The sequence below is a fragment of the Macrobrachium nipponense genome, chromosome 30 (assembly GCF_015104395.2).
Source record: "Macrobrachium nipponense isolate FS-2020 chromosome 30, ASM1510439v2, whole genome shotgun sequence".
Classification (NCBI taxonomy): Eukaryota; Metazoa; Arthropoda; class Malacostraca; order Decapoda; family Palaemonidae; genus Macrobrachium; species Macrobrachium nipponense.
In genome coordinates, this window is record NC_087218.1 from 10685507 (window position 1) to 10710000 (window position 24494).

Here is a 24494-nt window from a genome sequence, read left to right on the forward strand (position 1 = left end):
AATGAATGTAAATTGAAAATATATAACCAACGATACCATTTTCCGTGGAATGTTACTTCGCAAGGCAACGGCTCTTTTAATTTGTTTAAGATGGACGACTGTTCATCCTCAATAAAAAAAAGAGGATAACAATAATAAACATTTCGAGGAAAATCCAACAACACCGCTAGAAACATGGCAACCCCCACAATGAAAGGAAACGGGAATAAAAATGGAAATTCCACAGAACAATTTCGTTTCCATGTTCCAATTTGTAGTGGCTCGTGGCAGCCGATACTCTCTCTCTCTCTCTCTCTCTCTCTCTCTCTCTCTCTCTCTGTGACACAAAGGCCTTTAGCATCGACACAGCGTTAAAATGCAACCAGTGTTCCCCCATACACAGGAAAAGCATTCAAGTACACTTTCCTAAAACTGGCTTTCAGGGTAAAAAAAAAAAAAAAAGAAAGAAAAAAAAAAGTCCTCCCCTGGTTTCCATTCGCGGCTTAGTCGTGACACGCTCCTATGTCTTCTGAATGGGTCTCCATGCCACGGCTGAATGGTCCCTCCGAATCTAGGAATTAGGGATGCCCCCCCACGCACCACCCCACCCGCCCCCCCTCTCTCTCTCTCTCTCTCTCTCTCTCTCTCTCTTGTCTTTCTGTATCCGATGGTTACTGGGTCTCTTGCTGAAATAAGGTCGTCAATTGCTGAAATAAGGTCGTCAATTGTTGCAATGCGGTCGTCAATTGCTGAAATAAGGTCGTCAAGTGCTGTAATGCGGTCGTCAAGTGCTGAAATAAGGTCGTCAATTGCTGAAATAAGGTCGTCAAGTGCTGTAATACGGTCGTCAAGTGCTGAAATAAGGTCGTCAATTGCTGAAATAAGGTCGTCAAGAATGCCAGAGGTGAATGCGGGAGGGCATTAAAGAAAATTGGTTAAAAATATGGGTCACTTGTTTCTCGTTATTTCATTATTTTGTCCTTTCTTTAAGCACTTGGACTGATCATAGCATAGTTACATGCATGCAAGCGTTCCTTCACAAACACAAATACACACAGGCACACAATCTCAATCTCTCTCTCTCTCTCTCCTCCCTCTCCCTCTGCTTCTGCTCTCTACACACACATTATATATATATATATATATATATATATATATATATATATATATATATATATGTGTGTGTGTGTGTGTGTGTGTATTCCAAAAGCCTCATTTGCTGAAAAGGGGCGTGGCTCCAAAGAATAAATACATCAAAAGCCTACGCCATAATTTCACCCCCTTTTAAACAACTTCCACAAAGCACTACCCGATTCGTGCGTCTACACTGATACAATAAAACGTTTATAAATAAGAAGGCCATTTCAATTTTGAAAATGTCAAGGGCGCGCAAGAGCTACTTCCCAAAGTAAGGGGGAACACAGAAGAGCCCCTGCGTGAATAGATTTCCATAGCCCCAAAACTGATCCACGGAGGACCATCTAACCCCCCCCCCCCAACCCCACTTCCCGGTGGGGGGAGGGAAATTCAGAGTTTAAGGGAGAAGGGGGAACTGATCAATATTCAGTCGCTATCAAATGGGTAATACTACGCTACAAAATGAATATATGCATGAAAAGGTTATGTACTGATATGGAAGAATGTAAGAATTTGTAGTATTATAGGCCTATAATTTGGAATGCACATTTTGAGGCAGACAATTTTTGGTGAGGGGGGTGGGAGGATTATATTCTGACATATGGTGAAAGGGTGCATCCCACCCCCCACAAAAAAAAAGGTCGAGAACCACTGGTTCTATTCGAATCGTCCTCCCAACGGCACGATTGGGCATTCGTTCATTTGATTTGCTTAAGGGCTTTTTATTCCATCTGTTCGGCGGTGCGTGGCAGTATAGAGAGGTGCGCTATCACCTTTTCATTTCGTTCATCTAGCGACGAATTTCATTTCGTTTCGTTTATTCAGCAATCACAGATGTATGTTTACTTTCGTTTGTTCTGAAATGTGCGTCTCAATGGAGTTGATTTGCCTTTCCGTTTGTTTCTTCAACAACAAATACCTGCGCGTGCAAAAACATATCTTTTTTCATAGAGTTTATTCGGCAATAAATGCTTCCATAAACACAAAGTCGCATTCTGCTCTTCATTTCAACGAATGCTTCAGCTTGTGAACATGGCCCGCGTTTATAAGTGGCCTCCACGAAAAAACAGACAATACCTTTTCATGACGAAACAAAAAAAAAATGACTGAAATGTAAATCTACAAACCAACAAATTTCCATCGACAAACGTAAACACAATAAACAACAAAATGCTGGAGCAGTCACGAGCCCTTTCCGTAAAAAAAACAAAAAAAAAAAAAAAAAAAAAAAAAAAAAAAAAAAAAAAAAAAAAAGAAAAAAAAAAAAAAAAAAAAAAAAAAAAAAAAAAAAGAAAAAGAGAGAGAGAGAGAGAGAGAGAAAATGAAAAATAACAGAACGACGCAGATCCGCCTGGAAGTATGGATTTCCCATGACCAGATAAACAATATTAAGTAATTTGTATGCGACATTACATCCCCTCGGAGACGCAGCCCGAGAATGTATTGCCCCCTCCCGGCTCTAATGTAGGATTTTGGGATGAGGTTACCCAGTCGATGCCTGCGTCCCCCCAGGAGGGTACATATTTTATAAAATAAATAAATAAATACCTTATAAAATAAATAAATATAAAATATTTGATAAAATAAATAAATATATATTTTATAAAATAAATAAATAAATAAATATCTTATAAAATAAACAAATAAATATTTTATAAAATAATAATAAATATATAAAATAAATATTTTATCAAATAAATAAATAAATGAAAATAAAATCATAAAAATAAAGTTTGGTTTTTAGTATACTGGGCAGTAATAACATTAAAAAAACTGATGAAATGAATAAAATGAGGAAATAAATCTTACAAAAAATGAGAGAGAGAGAGAGAGAGAGAGAGAGAGAGAGAGAGAGAACACTAAGACTATACATCAACAGAATCGATCTTTTATTGTACCCCTTTCTTCATGAACCGCGGATAAACAACACCGGTCACATCAGAGTAAAATTCAGACTCTTCGGTTCAGTACAAGAAAGAGTTACCAAGATCAGCGCGTAATCTGATCATGGTTATGAGTTGAGAATTGACACAGGTTTGTCGGGTGGTTATATTGGACCCCAAAGAGCAATAGGACCATACGAAACTGTGATTGCGTTCGCAGACCATCAGTCCTAGAGGTGGAAAAAATCAAAATCTTGCTGATCGAGAGATCTATACTCCGTTTTTTTTCCATCTGTCCATCCGCCTGTGGTGTTTGCGCATGGTAACACAGCGCCCCGGGCTTTAAATAATATTCTATTTCGAATATTAACGGTGTAATTCGCATGCAGTAAGTTATTAAAACACTTTTCAGTTGCAAATGTACACCAAGACGTCCCTTTTATTTACCTAAAACTTACACACAACATAACTATTTAAAGCCCGGGACGCAGTGTTACCGTGCACGACCACCACAGGCGGATGGACAGATGGAAAAAAACAGCGTATAGTTATTTCGTAAACTGGACAGAGCCATGAGTGACGCTCTCCACTGGGTTCTCTGTCTCTGTCCTCTGTCGGTCATTGGTTTCCAAACACCAATTTACGAAAAGGACACCTGACAGCCCAGGAGAAAATGGCGCCGTGACCCCGACTGTCGAAGTGGTCACATTCCACACCCACGGATTCTTCCGAGTGAATTATCTATCGCTCCGGTCTCATCCCAACCATCCGAAGGACGTAGCCCTTCGATTTCTTTAACGGATGCTCATACGAATAAGCGCCTGTGACAAGACTTAAGCTAGATTCCGTGCTGGCACAAGGCCACCTCAGTCTAACAACAACAACAACAGTATGGTTAAGATATTCAAGGGCGGTGCGTTACAAGATTTTTTTTTTTTTTCATTCTCCGATGTTTGTTGTAGTTTTCTGTAAAAGAAAACTATTGAGATGGCTATTTGTCAGTCTGTCCGTCCGCACTTTGTCTGCCCTGGGGAAACACAAAGACGACTGCCAGATTTTTTATTTTTATTTTTCATTCATTTTTTTATCACTGTTTCCGATTTCATCTGACTGACGTAGCCCTTCAATCCCGTGTAAGAATCGGCTCCATCTCTTCCTTCTGGAGGGAACCCAATGTTTTAAACTCCTCTTCCTTGTCTGGTCTTTCTCGGGCCTGGGCTAGAAAAGTACAACCTCAGTGGCACAAAAAACCCCATCAACTTCTCTTCCCTCCTTAGATCCTTCTCCCATGCCCTAAATCAGTGGCTCCCGACCATTTTGGAGGAGGGGGCGCCATGGCCCACCTAATCACCTCTAAAACCCTGCTGTCCCCATGGTGATATATATTTCTTATAGTCACCAATATAAAAATTTAGGAAACCTAAAAGGTCATACACTTGACGAAAACATTCTCGAATTGCCCCCTTTAAAAATCTAATTAACACCCCCCGGTGGGAGGTGTACGCCCCAGGTTAGGAACCACTGGGCTTAACCCCTATACTTCCTTCGCCACCTCGAACCAGTTAATTAATATGACACTTTTTTATAGCGAAGAAAATTGAAATCGGTGGTAACGTTAAAGGATTTGACAGTTTACGGTATATTTATATAAAAAAACCATTAATGAAAACTGGAACAATACCAAGTTTCAAGAAGGGGGGGAGAAGCCCCCGTTGCTCGGGAAACATAATTAACAGTGATGCCACACTGCAGGGCGAACGTGACAGAGCAACGAATTCCTCAATGGAGAATTCCAAATGCGACTTTGTCTTCTTTTTTTTTTTTTTTTTTTGTTGCGGGGGGGGGGGGGGCGGTGCACGCGGGTTACATGACGCTGTTGGTCTGTAGCTGTTACTTCTTCTTCTTCTTCATGATCAATTCAGGCAACTTTTCTACCTACCTGAACTAACCACTGTCCACATCAATACCCTCCTCGAGTTGGTTTACGTTTTGGTCCTTGCATTCAATAATACTACATGCTCGCATTCAATCAAAAATACCTATGCAATCCAAAATTTCTATGCTCCCGCATTCAATAAAAACACTATGCTCCCGCATTCAATAAAAATACTATGCTCCAGCATTCAATAAAAATACTATGCTCCCGCATTCAATAAAAATACTATGCTCCAGCATTCAATAAAAATACTATGCTCCAGCATTCAATAAAAATACTATGCTCCAGCATTCAATAAAAATACTATGCTCCAGCATTCAATAAAAATACTATGCTCCAGCATTCAATAAAAATACTATGCTCCAACATTCAATAAAAATACTATGCTCCAGCATTCAATAAAAATACTATGCTCCAGCATTCAATAAAAATACTATGCTCCAGCATTCAATAAAAATACTATGCTCCAGCATTCAATAAAAATACTATGCGCCAGTATTCATAAAAATCCTATGCTCCCGCCATTCAATAAAAATCCTATGCTCCAACATTCAATAAAAATACTAATTGCTCCAACATTCATAAAATCCTATGCTCCCGCCACATTCAATAAAAATACTATGCTCCAGCATTCAATAAAAATACTATGCGCATTCAATGAAAATACTATGCTCCCGCATTCGACAAATCGGAGAGGTTTTGACGGCCACAAGAAGAAGAAGAAGAAGCTATGGTAATAGACAGTATAAATAATAGATGGATGGGTGGCCATTCGGAAACCGCCAATGAAGACGACAGGGGCGACCCGATAAGGCTTACAATGACTACTCGCTCACACACCACGCAAGGCTGCAGATTTCTTCGATCATTATTCAAGACGAACAAACGAACTTCTGAATAAACAAACTGGTTTTCAATTCCTGTACTTGTAGCTAAGAGTGCCCATGCATATACGTAATAGTCACATCAATATACTATTATATGTATATATATATATAGATTATATTATAATATATCTAATATATATATATATATATATATAATATTACACATATATATAATATACTTATACCATAATACATAAATTATTATCAAATAAAATCTATGGACCACATTTACTATACAAAGTTCCGCACCAGCCGTATGGAGAATCAAAACGTGACCACGCGTCCCTGCAGCGAGGCAGTGGGTTCCTAAGGAGAGAGAGAGAGAGAGAGAGAGAGAGAGAGAGAGAGAGAGACTAATGGGATTTACTGTTAAAGGTCGCCGCTGCAGAGTCGAGTTTTGACCGAGACGCTTTAAGCGGTCGATTTTGCCTTCCATCTAAAGAAAGCTCAAAACTTTATTTAAATTCACTGAACAGACTCACTTATCATGAAAGGGGTTGAGATGAGATTGGCTCTCACTGCGTTATGACCTCGCAGGTCGACAGGTTACGTTGCCGTCCGCATCTATGTCTGTTCATTTACAAGGATCTGCGATTCTTATTGATGCAATTCCCTGAAACTTTGAGGTCTGGCACTGACTAAATAACATTTATTTAACGTCCTAAATATTCTGATAAAAAATTAAATTAGCAATTTAAAATATGCTCGAGCGTTTGCAGCTGCACAAAAAAGCACAACACGCACGCGCGCACGCACGAAATTTTTTTCAACTAAAAATTCCCCTTCGGTTAACATATATAAAAATATATTAATTCCGAGGTAGAGCGAATTTGGAATTAGATATTAAAGGACATTTATAGCTTTATGCGTATATATTAATCACAGTGATGTGATCAGACTCATATACATATGTATACACACACACACACATATATATATATATATATATATATATATATATATATATATATATATATATATATATATATATATATATATGTATATATATATATATATATATATATATATATATATATATATATATATATATATATATATATATAAGTGTGTGTAAGTATATATGTATGTGTATATATATATATATATATATATATATATATATATATATATATATATATATAATATAACATATATATATATATAATATTGTAAGTTATGACAAACTGTATATTGAATGAGTCACTCAAAATACTTAAAAATAGTTAGCTGCACTTTTGTTGATCAACACATTTTATTCTGTCTCTAATTGTCTCTAACAATACGGCGATTAAAATCACTAATAAATATACATGCACAGACACACACACACACACTTACGGCGCACATTCACACACGCCGCAAAATAGAAACAAACAGAGACCAGTCCGGCGCCAAATGACTGTGGATGAAAATGGAAAGACACAACTGTCAAACAGAGAGAAAAACGGGAAGGGCATTTCCTTTGGATACAAATGGGTATTGGATATAGAAATCCCGGCCCCCACTATTCCAATTTTTTTTTTTTTTTTTTTTTTTTTTTGCTAGCACTGCGACGCCATTCGGCTTGTTTTTTTTTTTTTCTTTTAGTTGCAGTCTCATTTGTTATCAAGAAATGATGACTAGGGTTCCTGTGTTTTTGCGGGCCTCAGGGGTACATCAAATTAAATGAGTCAACAGAGAAATGGCTAACTTCGTTACTCAAATGCGAAACTGTTTCTGGGAGACGATTACACTAATGTATTTTACGCAAATATGTTGCCTGCATTAGGTTATTAATATTATTAATAGTATTATCATTCTAGTTGGGAAAAACTCTCTATCACGAGAGTATATATATTGTTCTAAGGGGTCCACAAAAATAAAAAATTTTTAAGAGTTCGTGTATGATTTAAAAGCACTTTACAGTGTGTTTTTAGATTATACACGAACTCTTAACATTTTTTTTATTACTGCAGACCCCTTAGAGTATTATCATTATTATTATTATGAATTAGAACCATACCCACGTGTTTTATATACTGAAGTTTTCAAATACCTGGTCATTTAATTTAATTTTATCGAAAGGGGAAAGAATTGAGGTGTTGATGTTTTTGATTAAGCTGGCCTTGTGCCAGCACGGGCTCTTGCTCATAGAGCAGCCCGTAGTTAGAAGCGAACACGGTCAAGTTTGGTAGCTATAGGTCGAGGAACACCAAGTTAAGAAATGGACACCATAAGGCTGAATAAAACACCGCTAGATGAGAGAGGACACTGCAGTGACAGTACGTGACCACCATCAGTCCTTTGCGCATGCTCAGTGCTGACATTAAAAGTGAGGTCATCAGGATATCCTATCCCTCCCCACAACCTCTGCAAAGGAATCCCCAAGACGGAGAACTATCCAATTTCGCAGATAAGTAAAGTCAGCAGCATTAGGGGAGGAATTAAATCTGCTTGCGTAAGGAGAATTCATCTCTGGAGTCATTCATCCAGGCAGATCCTGGAATGAAGATGTTCCGCTTCGACAGACGCACCGCGCATCCAGGGACTGACTGACTGACTGACTGGTAAAAGTTTTCTCAAGACAGTTAATTAAAATATCACTGCTTTGACTATTACAATAATCTTTATGTTCGTAGTTCCAAAATGTACGAATGTTCGTATAAAGCATTAAAATGCAAATCAAGCTTCAAGAGAAGACGCTGGCCACTTGTGAAAAGTGAGAAACTGCTTCTCTCTCTCTCTCTCTCTCTCTCGCTCTCTCTTTTGTCTCTCCTTCAAGAATATGGCTGTCCGTTTATAGCATTAATAATGATCTACATAAAGGGAGAAACATAAAGACTGCAACCAGAGAAAGTGACTCGCACCATTCGCCCCCAACCCCCAAACCCCCACCCGGGTTTTTTTTATACTCTTTATGCTAATTTTTCTTCCTTTCAGAAATATTACTGTTTATGCGAGTAAATGTTTTCGTTTTTTTTTTACATACTGCAGTTCATAGTTAATGTCCTTTACACTGGCTTTAAATAATAATAATAATAATAATAATAATAATAATAATAATAATAATAATAATAAGCAGCAATAGATCAGAAAACCAGGAAACATATGACAATACACAAAGCACTACACCCAAGAGCAAATACGGACAGACTATACATAACACGAAAGGAAGGTAGGAGAGGACTACTAAGTATAGAGGACTGCGTCAACATCGAAAACAGAGCACTGGGGCAATATCTGAAAACCAGTGAAGACGAGTGGCTAAAGAGTGCATGGGAAGAAGGACTAATAAAGCAGACGAAGACCCAGAAATATACAGAGACAGGAGAAAGACAGAAAGAACAGAGACTGGCACAACAAACCAATGCACGGACAATACATGAGACAGACTAAAGGAACTAGCCAGCGATGACAATTGGCAATGGCTACAGAGGTGGGGAGAGCTAAAGAAGGAAACTGAAGGAAATGATAACAGCGGCACAAGATCAGGCCCTAAGAACCAGATATGTTCAAAGTACGATAGACGGAAATAACATCTCTCCCATATGTAGGAAGTGCAATACGAAAAGTGAAACCATAAACCACATAGCAAGTGAATGCCCGGCACTTTGCACAGAACCAGTACAAAAAGAGGCATGATTCAGTAGCAAAAGCCCTCACTGGAGCCTGTGCAAGAAACATCAGCTACCTTGCAGTAATAAGTGGTACGAGCACCAACCTGAAGGAGTGATAGAAAACGATCACGCAAAGATCCTCTGGGACTATGGTATCAGAACGGATAGGGTGATACGTGCAAACAGACCAGACGTGACGTTGATTGACAAGGTCAAGAAGAAAGTATCACTCATTGATGTCGCAATACCATGGACACCAGAGTTGAAGAGAAAGAGAGGGAAAAATTGGATAAGTATCAAGATCTGAAAAATAGAAATAAGAAAGGATATGGGTAGGATATGCCAGTGGAAATCGTACCCATAATCATAGGAGCACTAGGCACGATCCAAGATCCCTGAAAAGGAATCTAGAAAACTAGAGGCTGAAGTAGCTCCGGGCCTCATGCAGAAGAGTGTGATCCTAGAAAAACGGCACACATAGTAAGAAAAGTGATGGACTCCTAAGGAGCAGGATGCAACCCGGAACCCACACATAAATACCACCCAGTCGAATTGGAGGACTGTGATAGAGCAATAATAATAATAATAATAATAATAATAATATAATAATATCTTATAAACAGCCTCTGTTAAAAATAATGACTGATTCAGCTTCGTTAATTTTATACAGGACTTTCTCAAGTCCCCTTACTGTTCCTTTTTCAGTACTGCTTAGAATGGCAAGCAATGTGCCAAAGGAGGAAATGTCAAAAAACAATGACAATGAAAAGGGACAGTAGTGTTAAAAATAAATCTTTTTTGTACAAGGATACAAATGACTAAGAGACTTTCGGATACTGCTCTGTATCCTTTCTTATCCTTAGTTCAATAATAATAATAATAATAATAATACTTTATTAAAAGTAATGGCTACTTCAGCAGCGTTACACTTGTAGAGATTCTTCTCTATTTTGCGAATAGCGGCTTTTTCGGTGCTACTTAAACAGGCTAGTAGAGCGCCTATAGAGGTCATGGTAAAATACAGCCATTACTTTTAATAAAGTATGGTTGAGAGAGGGTCTGTTTCCTAAATAATAATAATAATAATAATAATAATAATAAATCATACTCGTCATGAGAGAGCTCGTATCTATGATGAAATATATGAACTGTTAGAGCCTCGACGCTCGTGGACACCAACGGAGAGGATTAAACTAAACAAAACCGGAGAGGAATTTGGACCGGTTTTGAGTCTGGAGATTCGGGGCTATTGTTGAAGGCAGTCATAAAATAAAAACTGTTTCCTTTACAAAGCTTCGCAAAAACGGAAAGACAAAAAGAATACAATTTTTCCAACAATGTGATGACGTAACTATTCGAGATACGAAACGCCCTCTTTTTTTCTTTTATGCTTCGTATACTGGAAATGTTCTACACGTAGATGAGTATATATATATATATATATATATATATATATATATATATATATAATATATATATACTAGTTGAAAATGAGAAATGCTGGGACGGCAGACACAACTTTATTAGAAAAAGTTCATTACAAGATAAACATTACCAAAATCAAGTAATGAAAAACAGAGCTAATACTGATAACAATTTATGCCCAATAAAATGACAATTTGAACATACAATTCTATAATAACTTACGCCGAATAAAACCAATGAAAACGATTATTCGATTTGTCTTATTTATTTTAATTGAAAACGTCCCATTACTTATGACGAATAAAACGTCAATTTAATAAAGGAGATATGTTATGACTCACGAGGAATTAAAACAATAATGTCAATTAAACATTATCTTATGATTTATGAAGAATATAGAACACTATATCAACGAGCGATAGAAATAAGTATAGCTTAGTTTAAGTCAGACCACTGAGCTTATTAACAGCTCTCCTAGGGCTGGCCCGAAGGATTAGATACTTTTACGTGGCTAGGAACCAATTGGTCACCCAGCAACGGGACCTACAGCTTATTGTGGGATTCGAACCACATTACATCGAGAAATTAATTTCTAATCACCATAAATAAATTCCTCTAATTCAACGCTGGCAGAGCGGGGAGTCGAACTCGCAATGAATGATAAAAATGTGTATAAAAAATGTAAGCAAATATTTCAATAAACGGTTCCACAAAAATGACAGTAGTGAGACAGACCCCAAAGTCGACTGGATTCAAATAAAAGAGGAAGTCTTACAAAAGGGGCTATCAGGCCCTTTTCAGAAATCTGATTCAACAAAGCGTAGGCCTAAAGGAGGACCAGACAAGAATTTAGATTACACGGGTTGGCCCTAGATTGCGATTCAGTTTTCAGAGAGAGAGAGGGAAGGAAAGAGGAGAAGAGAGGAGAAGACTGGGAGGAAGACAGAGAGAAAGAGAGAGTACGAGACCGAGAGCGAGAGAGAAGAGCGAGATTGAGAGAGAGAGAGAGAGAGAATTATTTGATAAGGTAATTAGAAATCTCAGACTAATGGTCACAGAGAGAGAGAGAGAGAGAGAGAGAGAGAGAGCTATAAATACCCGAAACCAACATTGCCAGACTGCTCGGAACAGGGTGGGCCCCCCCCCCGGGGCCCCCCCCCCCACACACCCCCCACCCCCCCCCCCGCCGCCTATACCTGTACCACGTGACACCTGTTTACTGAAACGTCAGGCCCAGTCAGCGGCCGGAAGGTAATCAAAGCGTTGCTATCAGCGACTGTATCGAAAAATATTGTCCAGAAATGTTGCCAATGGTGACATTTTAATCGAAGCCCCGCCACTTGCGCCTCGCCCAAGGACACACAGGCCCGTCTGCTCATTACGACGCGCAATGACTATATCAGCTGATTTCTCGAATTTTAATGAAGTGCCCAGAATTGCGTCCCAGGCTGTGATTTGGTGGCATGCCCTGCCGTGCCACAGCGACCGTGGTCACTGTGGAACACAGCAAATTTTTTTGGGTCATTATATTCTACATTTCATTCATTACTTGCGTTTTCCTTCCTGTAATGAGGAGCCAAAACAGAAACAAACATTTTTTCATCATCTTTGTTCAAAATCTAATCATATTCTTCATCACAAAAGCTCGTATTGATAAAATCAGGTGGGATCGAACACCGACTAACCACCACAAACAAGTCAACAGACATTTCAAAAACTAGAAAATAATAACAGTAATAATAATAATAATAATGTAAATACGAAAGACCGGCTACACCAAGTAATACTGTGCATGACGTGTGCGCACTCTGGTCGCCTTAGTCTAGTAAAAATGAGAAAAATAAATATATACAATAATTCACTAACGACTAATAATTTTAAAATAAATGGACAAGGACTAAATACTTCATAAGCCCTCTGCCTAAATATATCTTTTCAAGCGCTTAATCGGACACTAAATATTTAGGAAATAATTAATCTCAGGCTCGTTTTTTTTTTTTTACATATCCTATATCTTCAATACTCCATTCCATAACGTTCAAGAATGTAGAGAGCACCAGTACTATTATCAATCGCAGAAGAAATTTAAAAAAATAATGACATTAGATCAAATAAAATACAAACGAAAACCAATATTATCTCCTACCTAAACATACATTTACAGTATAAACACATTTTCTTAATTATACAAATAAATCAATGAGACCAAAAGGAATAAATTGGCTATCAATTATTACAGTATTAACGTTAACACGTTTCAATACCAGAATACTTGGGGGGAAAAGTGATGTACTACCTAACCAAACCTTGTCTAAAAGTGGTAAATATGCAAAATTGATTACAAAAATGGTTAATGTGCTCAAATTCACCCTGTTTGTAATAAAATAATATTTACTGACCGGTAATTATGGACACTTATCACTTTATAACATTACCTTAGCATATGCCTACATAAACCAAAGTAGTTTCAGCGCCAATAATTCCGGATGTTATGATTATTCTACACGTTTTCATTCCTTCAGCATGGTTTTGTTTGTTTGTATGGTGTTTTTACGTTGCGTGGAACCAGTGGTTATTCAGCAACGGGACCAGAGGCTTGAAGTGTCTTCCGAACCACGTCGACAGTGAACTTCTATATCCACCCAAAAATGCACCATAATTCTCTGACTCCTCAGAAGGGAATGCCCAACGAAGCGACAACTCACCTCGGTACGCCAAACACCATATTACAGACCACGCCCACTGAGGGGCTTCCTTCAGCATGGTGGTGTCTGCATATTTACATGCAATTATGTATGCTTACGACTGAAACACATTATACTCATGCATAAATTGAATCTGGCTCTCAGCCACTGTTTTGACAACATCGAGTTTTACAAACACCTTCCTTCGATCAGCTTTAACAACATAAACATTAACATAAACAGAACATTCTCGAAAACAGGTTACGTGTTAGCGTTAACCGACTCCCAGTGATCTTGATTTTGCCATGAGTTCCTCGTTGGACGCATGGTTTTCGGGCTCGCCTACCAATCCGGTGGTCCGAGGTTCGATTCTCGGCTCGGCCAACGCGGAATCAGAGGAATATATTTATGGTGATAGAAATTAATATCTCGATATAATGTGGTTCGGAATCCACAATAAACTGTAGGTCCCGTTGCTAGGAAACCAATTGGTTCCTAGCCACGTCAAAATATCTAATCCTTCGGGCCAGCCCTTGGAGAGCTGTACGTCAGCTCAATGGTCTGGTTAAACTAAGATATACTTAATCGCCTTTGCCATGCACCAGCCGACGGATTTCCAGCCACCTGGGTGATATAAGCCTGTGTTGTTTTCACCAAGGTCTAGAGACCTTGGTTTTCACCAAGACAGCTTCCAAATCCTCCGCTACGCACAACAACAGCTTTATGATGAACAACAACTTTGCCTCGTCGTTTCTGACTTGGAAAAAAGCATTAAGTCGACGCAAGCGATTCTTGAGGCTTGGATCGTTAGCACTCCAGGCTCTTTAAAGGTGAAAGCTGTTATTGAATTACGCAATACTGCGAAGTTGCGGAAAGCAATTACTTCAGATTTTCTTGAGTAAATTCACAGTTCTGACGGAAGTTCACACCAATAGGAAATCAACTGAAGGGGGGGAAGTCTTTATTTTGTTTACCCCATGAAATCACGATGAAAGCGAACTATTGAGTTGGCTGACCCAGATGCAATAAGGACTCGTACAGACAAAAATTTGAAAGCAACTCGAAGCAACCCATTCAGTGGCTTTTCCTGGACCAGACTAGAAATTTTTCTTGCGTATAGGGGTTACTGCACAGCTACAGGGTCCTTCTACCCCCAAAATCTGAATGTTCGACAATCGAAATTATGAGTTATTCAAGGATAAGTCGGGAGAAGGATAAAATTAATCGCCGAATAAGAGCGATTAAAAAAATAGAAGGTAACTACCGATGGCACCTTCCTTATCATAAAAAAAATAACAGTTGGGGGCGGGGGAGGGGGGGACTGAGCCGAATCTGAACTCATCACAAAATCTAATCTACTTTTCTTTACTCCTGGTCGCCCGTCCCATTGCCTTCTGGTATCAAAACGCGAGAATGAATGTATTATGTTCGGCAACAATGGCTTGAGGGAACAAATACTAATAGTAGTAATACCAGGTGAACTTTGAGAAGGGTCTTATTGGAGGGTCACTCAATACCCTAATCAGAGTCATGAAATACAAAGGAATGTTAAATGAAAATGACTCATTTAGGAATCCATCGAAAAACAGAAAACTCGAAAAGGAACTCCAATGTAGACGACACCGTAAGTCAAAAATGAGACATGCTAAAATAAACACTTCAGAGGACAATTGACTGGCACAACCTCGTTAATTTTGGCATAATCTCCATTTTACAATACATAGAATAATGAAACAAAACGAAATAAAATCGAAAGGCTCCCACCAACGGTTGTAAATTCGTAATTGTTCACATAATTCTTAGTCTTAAAAGTGGTATCATCACCTACGGGCTGCTCTATGAGCAAGAGCCCGTGCTGGTATAAGGCCAGCTTCATAAAAAACAAACGCGTATCATCATTAAATCACTCTATCAATAGACAAACAAAATAATGAACATCTCATCAAACATGCATATTTGCACGTTACCAACTTACAGCCAATAAAAATGTTTAAAAATCCACCCAAGTTTTTTCGGCACAGTCGAGTATTCTGTACAGCGAATAATCCTATATGGAACTCTCAGCCGCGGCCAATGAAACTTTCTGCCACAGTCCGGTGGTGGCCTGTGTTGCTGGCACCTATAACGCTGCCAGACGCACGATGACGTCTATTTTCAACCTTAAATAAAATTAAAACTACTAAGGCTACAGGGCTGCAATTTGGTATGGTTGATGAGTGGAAGGTGGATTATCAACATAGCAATTTGCAGCCCTCTAGCCTCGGTAGTTTTGAAGATCTGAGGGCGGCCAGAAAAAACGCGGACGGACGGACAGACAAATGGCCATCTTTTACAGAATAGGAAACTCGCACACACAGGGAAAATGCCTCTGCAAATATGGCATAAAGACTCGTGAATTTTGAATGACCGCTTTCCGAGATTCCGTCTTCTGAAAAGGAAGATCATCTCTGTTTCTCTCTTCTTTTTCTCCTTCTCCTTCTTCTTCTTCTTCTTCTTCTTCTTCTGTACAGAGATTCGAGGCGATGGTCAGAGGAGGCGGACACGTGTTGCGGTTGCTCCTCGTTTTGCATATTCATTAAATCTTGCTGAGCGGCTGGTTGTTAAGTGTCGCCGCGGTATACAGGCCCTCTGCCTCTCTTTTTGCTTCATTATTATATTTTGCAGCTATCTCTCTCTCTCTCTCTCTCTGAATAAATTAATTTATATTCCCATTTATTCGAACTACAAATCGATACCGTCACTGACGTCCTGATTTTTTCTCTGTCCGCTGGGCAGTGGTTCGAACCCACGAGACGACGAAATTATTATCAACTAAAAAATTCCCCTTCGGTTTACACATATTAAAATATATCAATTCCGAGGTAGAGCGATGAGTTATTAAAGGACATTTGTAGCTCGAATAGTCTATATGAATCACGGTGATGTGATAATTATTCGTATATGGTATATATACTATACGGAAATAGTATATATAACTGAATGACGAAAATTTGGAACGTGATGAGTAGGTATACATAATAAAAAATAAAAGCAAAAGCCACGAAGGAAAGTGAAACAGAGTCCTGCGACTCAATTCTAATGCAGTTTTATGGCTGACTGACTACTTAATTATCAGCTTTCGATTCATATATGTCTATTTTCTTCGTGAGAATTACCTCTCTTCTTACTTTTCTTAATTCTTGCATTTACTGGACAGCTGCAGTTTATCTGCACAGCGAACCGTTCTCAAGAGTAACAAAGGAAATACGGTGGTGTTACAACTATTTATAAGGCATACGACTCCTTTAGTCCGCCAGAAAACTAGTTCCAAAATACGTTCGCAATGATGATACAACCAATTTTGTGGACATGAATTCTGGTATTATATATATATATAAAATATATATATATATATATAAAAATATATAATATACACACATAATATATATATATATATATATATATAAAAATATAAATATCATTTATAACAAATATACTACATTAATATATCTATATATATTTTTTTTGTATAATATAATATATATATATCCTAAAATATCAAAAAGATCCAGTGACTTCCATTAAAATAAATGAAATACCAGAAAATGACAGGCTAGAAATCCAGATTTCTCGTCTTTACTAGACATGTAAAATAATTTATATATATATATATATATATATATATATATATATACTGCCAAAATATATAAAGTGTACATATATATTTAAATATATATATATATATGCATATATATATATGTATATATATATATCTATATATATGTATGTATATATCGCAATACACCAGACAGATAGACGCAAGCACGAACATGATGGTCGTCAAGCGCAGCGAACTCTTTCACCGACTTCAATCTCGGCTGAAAACAAGGAGAGAAATTACTCCCAGAGAGATAACAGTCGTCGGATCTACACTGATCTCTCTCCTCTATTCATTTGTCTCTTGCTGTCGGCTTCTCAGTCGTTGCTGGGAATAAATTATATATCGTTCACACCAGACTCCTATACTATATATATGGATTGTAGCGAGTTCTGATACAGTTATCTTTATGTTCTGTATAGGTGTTTCTACTAATTACTTTCTTACACACTCAATCAATCAGTGGCGGATTTAAGGGTGGGGGTCACTTCCCCCCACCATCGATATGAATAAAAGGATATGTTTTTCTTTCAATGAATCATTATTAGTAGCAAAGTGTTGGTTAGTTAACGATCATTTCAACAACAAAAACTACTGCTATTACTACTACTGTGTGTATGTATGATACATATGTGTGCATATATATATAATGAAAAAATACTGATATACATGTACCATATGTGTATATGTATATGTTATATATATATATATATATATATATATATATATATATATACATATATATGTGTGTGTGTGATGTGTGTGTGTGTGTGTGTGGTGTGTGTGTATTGTAAATGGCTATTGCAATCATCAATGTTGGTTTTCTGGTCCTCGATGAGTCACTTTTTTTTTTTTTTTTGTTTTTTTTTTTTTTTGCCACAGAAGCAAAGTTTTGGAACTCGCTGTCGATATTGAATTCTATTTTCCCCTTTTCAAGAACCGGCTTCCTGAAACGGATAAACCTTGCCTGGGCTAGTTAAGGGCACTGGGATGCCAGCAGCAGCCCCATTGGCCTGAGTATGCCACCCAAACCACTGAGTCAGTGAAGCGCAGATCTGGATCCAGATTGAGATAATTGTAATTTCCTTTTTTTTATTCTTTTTTTTCTTTATTTCTCTGATCGAAGTATATTTTCGTATATTCATCCGTTAGGAGCTCTGGCGGGTCCCTATCAGGTAATCCTCTTTCCCTGTATTGTGGGTTTTATGTTTCCTTAATTGGCGTGGAGGGAGGGAAGGAGGGAAGGAGGGAGGGCACAGTGCAGCTAGGGGGGTAGGTGGTGGGTGGGGGTTCTCATTCGCCTTTTTATGACCAGGTCCCACGACTTTCGCTGCTCAGCAGTTTTCGTATAAAGGCGGCCTGCTTTTTTTTGTCTTAATTGACCTCCCTACACCGCCATTGTGCCAATTCGACTGGATGAGTCCACGTACACACACACACCAACAAACACACAGACATACGTACGTACATACATACATGCATTTTTACACACAAACACACACATACATATATATATACTTATATACATGTATGTATGTGGGGATATAATCCACAATGATGTAAAATCCTGCTGTAGTATTATAAAATATATATTTCTTGTAAAACTACAGAAGGTACGACATAGGTACCTAGCTTCTGCACATATGTTTATGTATGTATGTATGTATGTATATATTACATGTATGTATGATATATATATATATATATATATATATATATATATATAATATATATATATATTAATTTTTCCGCGTGATACATATGAATTCTGTAACTGACAACTGAATGACAGAATTGAACTTCCTAAAGGATAAAAAAAAAATGTTACCAGCAAAAGTGAGTGCCAGTGTCAGTGCCAATCCCGGATAAACACGGAAGGGTGGAGAGGAGGAGACGAGGAGGGCATCCGTTCGTAAAACAACTGCCAAAGCCAATTATGAAATGAGCCATTCAGGACAGAAGAGACGGAGGAGGAGGAGGAGGAGGAGGCTCACTCAGAACAGCGATTCCAAATTGGGATGATCCCGAGAAGAAGAAGAAGAAGAAGAAGAGGAAGAAGAGGCAGAAGAAGAAGATGAAGATGAGAAGATGAGAAGAAGAAGATGAGAAGAATGAGAAGAGAAGAAGAAGAAGATGAAGAAGAGAGAAGGAAGAAGAAGAAGAAGAAAAAGAAGAGAAGAAGAAAAAGAAGAAGAAGAAAGTGTGGTCAGTGAAGCTTGGTACTCGGCAGGCACGATTTCAAGTCCTGCATGAGAAATGAGGTTCAATCCTTTCAGTTAAATGTTAAAAAAAAAGAGAAAAAAAAAGATAAAATATATATATAATAATATATATCATATAATCCATGTAAGAATGCGAGTGAAAACCGGGAATTGGAACACGTATTTTCGTGTTTATTCTACAATCTGCAAGTTCACACCGTGAACTTGAAAATGTGGAATAAACTACGAAATACTCGTTCCAAGTCCAGTTTTTCACTCGCATTCTTACGTGGATTTTATGATATTCTCGTGCACATGGACTTTCATGCTACATTATATATATAATATAATGTGTGTGTGTTTGTGTGTGACAGCACACGAAGTCTTTGCACGTTAACGGTGTAGGGTCATCAGTCCAAGATAAACTAAACCGCACTGACATGTTACTTAAGCACTGAACATCGAAGAAGCAATATGCACATTTAGAGAATAGTGAATAGTGGTCAAATCTTTCCCTAAAAAGCGAAAAACTTTAAACCTTTCCGGCAGAAGGTTATAGTATATTCTGAGAGGGAAATGATTAGGCCAGGGCAAGAGGATTTCGACCTGATACAGAGTGTAAACAAAAAGGGATTAGCCAGAGGCCAAAGGCTTAAGTCCAGACGGCAGAAGTGAGCTGTATTGATTCAACCTCGTTTTAAGGAATCGAAGAGCTGTTTCGGTACGGGTTTATTACCTGTGTACTAATTATTCCGGTATCTTATACTGTGTGTAAGTGCAAGTGTGCTGATGTTCATTATTCATATGTAAGCACGTATTTATACAAAATTACATTTTGGGTATAGATCTTTTATATTTACACCAACAAACTCACGAAAGACGTTATAATATATATATATATATATATATATATTATATATATACACGTCCTTTCGTGAGTTTGTTGGTGTAAATATAAAAGATCTATACCCAAAATGTAATTTTGTATAAATTACATTACCCACTGACGCTTTCAGAGGACACTAAAGACTAATGGAAGTAACTTTAATCGTATACATACATACATACATACTACATACATACATACATACATACATACATACATACATACATACATACCATACATACATACATGTATGTATGTATGTATGTATGTATGTATGTGTATGTATGTATGTATATATATATATATATATATGTATATATGTATGTATGCATATATATATATGTATGCATATATATATATATATAGTATATATATATATATACATAAATATAATATATACATATATACATATATATATATGCATACATACATATACACATATATATATATATATATTATGTGTGTGTGTGTGTGTGTGTGTGTGTGTATACAATTAAAGTTACTTCCATTAGTCTTTAGCTGTCCTCTGAAAGCGTCAGTGGGTTAAACTCGAAAAACGTTAGAATCAAAATACGTTTGATATTTTTAAATCACGGGGAAAAAGTAGTAACTGAGTAACAGTGCTATTGTATAAATTACATTTGTATAAATTACATTACCCACACAACACCACACACACACACAATAATATATATAATATATAATATATATATATATATAAGCATACATATATAATAACATACATACATACATACATTATTAAGATGTTATGTATTTATATGTATGTAATGTATGTATGTGACTATAATATATATATATATTATATATTATACAAATATATAATATAGATAATAATATATATACATAATAATATACTATAGTATTATATATATACGATATATAATAGTAATACTAATTAGCACTGTTACTCAGTCAACTTTTTCCCGTGATCTAAAAATACCAAACGTATTTTGATTCTAACGTTTTTCGAGTTTAACCCTCTGACGCTTTCAGAGGACAGCTAAAGACTAATGGAAGTAACTTTAATTTTATACATAGGCACTTAACCCAACATTTCCCGGGCATGGGGTATTACTGCACGAGTTATCAATTGGGCGCTGATGAAATAAGCACTCTGCGAGCCTCGTGGCAACCAGTAGATGATCAGTGAGAGAAAGAACAGAAATATTCATGGACTGGAAGAGGAAAATATTTTGATGGCCGTGTGGGATTATCTGCGTTCGCCCTTTTAAAAGCACCAAGTGCCTCAAAGGGGAATGTTTCATCTCGGTTCTTATCTCTTGTTGTTGTTGTTGTTGTTTTGTTTCTATAAATGCTTCGGGAATTTTACGAAAATGTCAGTCAAGCCGCTGGACATTTTGCATGTGTGCTTATCACGTCATTTGAATTTTTTCGTAAATGCAATGCGCACCATTTTAAACTTTGTATGAATGCTTTTCAAACTATATGAAATTTTGCTGAAATATATGTTATGTCATTTTAAGTTTCGTATGAATGCTTGTGAAGCCATCTGAAATCTTTATATAAATACATGCTACGTCATTTTGTGTTTCGTATATATGCTTGTCAAGCCACTGGAAATTGTGCCCGTAAGCTTGTCATATTTGCAATTTTACATAAACGCCAGTCATGCCACTGAAAAGTTTCCTATAAAAGTTGTTGACACTATTTGCAAATCTAGATAAGAACACTTCCTATCACATGTATTTCCTGGTGTCACCTCATCTATTTATTTTCATCAATTATCGTCTGTAATTTACATAAATGTTTTTCATTCTTAAATTTTACATACATGCATTTCTCTTTATTTGATATTCATTTAGAATGCATTTATTTCATTTGACACATACATACATTTCTCTTTATTTGATATTCATTTAGAATGCATTTCATATCATTTGACATGTTAGAAAAATACATTTGATCTCATTTGAAATTTTACACAGACCCATTTCTATTTAAATATTAGATAAACGCACTTCATTTAAGATTTTTTATGGTGTAATCTATTTCCATCTGAAACATTGTACGAATACTTTTCATACCATTTGATATTTTATGCCTGAACGAGAGACACTATCATGAACACTGAAAAAGGGATATTTTTCCATAGATGCTCATAAATAACTCCATAGACATAGTCCAATTTATTGCAAATTCTATATAAGTGCAAGTCATTCAACTCGAAATTTAACCTAATATCCATTTCTTCATATGTGAATTTCAAAGTTACACCTTGACAATTAATTTTTCTTGTCAATCGCCTTCCGTTTCACTCGAACAAACGCATGCTACTGCCGGCATGTACTATTTCAAGTCGAAAATGGGTCAAGGGATCATTTTTATTTATTTTTTTTTTACCTCGATCATTTATTTTTGGAGCATCGCCTACAGGCATCCAATACAGGCCGGGTCCAGACCCCGGTTATTTCCGCAGAGCTCTTTGCAACAGACAAAATACGACCTAATCTTCCGGGACTTTTGAATGGATATCCTTTTAATTCCCGGGTCGTTTGTTATCGTTTGAGCGCTGGTTTAGGATTTGAGCGCAGTGTTTGCCAGGTCCCGGTGATATATTCGCTCGCGTGTTTTAGATACCTGTTATATCTCACGGTGCGTCATATTGTTTGGAGGGGGACGCCAACGGGGCCGAACCACTGGCCACATAATTCCCCTTCTGACAATTTTCGGTGCCTTCCTTACATTCGTTTTTTTGTACTGGCTTTTTTTTTTCATTCTGAAAGGAATTTGCTCGATTTACGTACAAATGAGTTTCAATTTTCATGAATTTCCTCCATTTTTTAAAAATCATTTTCAATTTTCATGAATTTCCATCAGATTTATTTTAGAAAATTCAGTTTCAATTTTCACTGAATTTGCTCGATTTAATTCTATAAAATCAGTTTTCCAATTTTTCAATGAAATTTGCTCGATTTCCTGGTAAGAGTCAGTTTCAATTTTCATGAATTTCCTCGATTTATTTATAAATCAGTTTCAATTTTCATGAATTTCCTCGATTTATGTATAAGTCAGTTTCAATTTTCATGCGTTAATTCTCTTAATTTGACCACTGTTCATTACTGAATGTAATCCAACGCTTATTTTCCACTGCATTCAAAGTTTTTCATGCGTAAATACATTAGGGTTAAAAAAGCACATCCCTTCACCTTTTTGAAAGAGGCCAAAGCTGAGAATGGCATTGGGTTAAGTATTATAAATATTATCAATTATTTAACATTAATACACAAACATTATATATTATATAATATACATATATAATATATATATATAAATATATATATATATAATAATATATATATATAATAAATATTTATAATAATACATACATACATACATATATTGTGTGTTTGAACTTTCAAAAAGAGATACACAGCGGGCTTTATTCTTGAATGGGCAGTCGACACAGGAACCCGACACAATTAAAGAAATGAAACGGCTAAACAGACAGACTCAAAGACAACGGACAGAGAGCAACAGCCAGAGAGCACAACGCCAGAGACAAAAAGTATGCTATATTATATATATATATTATATATATATATATATATATATATATATATATACATATATATATATATATATATATATATATATATATATATATATATATATATATATATCTCAGTAAAAGCTCAAGTCCCACCACCTCCAGGGCGTCTTGTTCGAAACACTGCTGCTGGAGGTGGTGCCAACTCTGGGCCGAAGGGCTGGATGGAGGGAATGGATATCACAGCTTCACGGGAACCTTGTATCCTTTCATATTCAGAAGCGGGCAGGGCATTCGAGAAGAGAATTACTATGTCACTGCCAGATGTCGCAGAGTTGGCAATATCGGAGGGGAGCGATTTTGGAATGGATGAGACGGGGGTGGGGGGTGGGTGGAGGGGGGAGGGGGGAGGGGAGAGGGCGAAGTCCCCTTTCTCCCCCTCAGACGACAAGTGGTGTTTTCTGGTTTCGCTTTGCCAACTTCACAGTGACGACGGCCCCCCCCCCCCCCCTTCTCTCTCTCTCTCTCTCTCTCTCTCTCTCTCTCTCTCTCTCTTGATACCCTGGGACAGGACTTCTCAAACTTGAGTTTGTCTGAGGGATTCTCAAAGCTTGAACCTATTAAATATCCGCACCAATATTATTTTTTTTCATATGTAAAGACAAATTCGGATTTAACGAAAGAGTGAAACTGCCGATGCATACGTTACATGGC

General features: G+C 37.0%; 1 protein-coding gene across 1 annotated transcript in view; it reads right to left on the bottom strand.

Moving 5' to 3' along the window:
- Window positions 1-24494, bottom strand: part of LOC135202272 (carboxypeptidase M-like) — a 227676-nt gene that overhangs the window by 187804 nt on the left and 15378 nt on the right.